Below are 1,365 nucleotides of genomic sequence, written 5' to 3'. Positions count from 1 at the left end.
ATGTTCCCGAATGGGCTGGGAACTTGTGAGATAAGGGCACTGGGTATCATAAAATGGCTAATTTTATGGTATAGTATTTATTCTTATTGGTATAATTTCTTAGGCATTTCTTGAAATTCCGCTTTTATATGAACGTTCATAAGTCTAATTGGCCTTTGACACCGAGTTTTCAAATTCCTTTCATTTTGTAAAAATATTGATTAATTTTTTGTAAAAATATTGATTAATTTAATGGGATTAATGACTATATATTTGCATTTATACGTAATCTCAGATGGCTCACTCATGCTGTGAACAGCTGTTTTCAACTTCATTTTAAACGTATGTAATATTTTCTCTTTTTATTCTAATTTTTGACTTCCTGAATTTTTTTCGAAACCTCTCAAATAACATACCTTCATTATTTCTTCAAATAAATGTCATTTATCACCCAAATTATTTTAAGCAATTCGTCAAATATGAGCAAATGTCATAGCTCCAACATTACCTCGGATTAAGTGGACTGTTAGCAGTCTTTAAATTTTTAATGGATTAAGCTTTTTTTATCCATCATTATAGAGTTAATTTATGAGTTTTCAACATTTTGTTCATATTGTTACCGATGTCATATACCTTTTGAACATTTTTTCAAAAAAAAAAAAAAACAGGTCAACCATGAATGCCGTAGCTTCAATAAATTTAGATTTTTTCCTTCCTTATACATATTGTCATCAAAATTCTTCAAATTTGTTCAGATGGTCACCGCATATATAAACGCTTACATCCATGACACTATATGGGACGTGAGACTAACAAGTCACTGTAGATAGCCCTTTGGCCCACACGTCGCCTTAACACTGGCAAGACAGGAATAGCGAAGGGACAGTAAAAAAAAAAAAAAAAAATGACGTGTTATTATTGCAGTTAGTTCAAAGTTCTTCCCCGTTTGTTTTGTTATGTCGTGACCAGAAGTGACGGAGAGAGCGTTTGGTCTGATTCTAAAGTGGTCGGTTGAGTCTAGTGGTCTGAGAGGCGGCGGGTGGTTTCAGCAGACCATGTAAGACTCTCTCTCTCTCTCTCTCTCTCTCTCTCTCTCTCTCTCTCTCTCTCTCTCTCTCTCCTGAAAACCCAGATTATCCAGTTTGATCTCTTCATTTAATAGTGAATAAACCAGCGCCTTACGAGCAGGCCCGAAGCCAATATACGTTAGGACGGTGGGTTTCGCTTCTCAAGATGAATAGATTTTGCTGCGTGAAATTAATGCATGTTGAATAATAATAATAATAATAATAATAATAATAATAATAATAATAATAATAATAGTGCTCATGGATACATTTAACAGAGGAGAATATCCATGGCAGTTTGTTTACCGATATCTAGGGC

This window comes from Macrobrachium nipponense, chromosome 38 (assembly GCF_015104395.2).
Source record: "Macrobrachium nipponense isolate FS-2020 chromosome 38, ASM1510439v2, whole genome shotgun sequence".
Taxonomy (NCBI): domain Eukaryota; kingdom Metazoa; phylum Arthropoda; class Malacostraca; order Decapoda; family Palaemonidae; genus Macrobrachium; species Macrobrachium nipponense.
Note: the sequence above shows the minus strand (reverse complement) of the source record.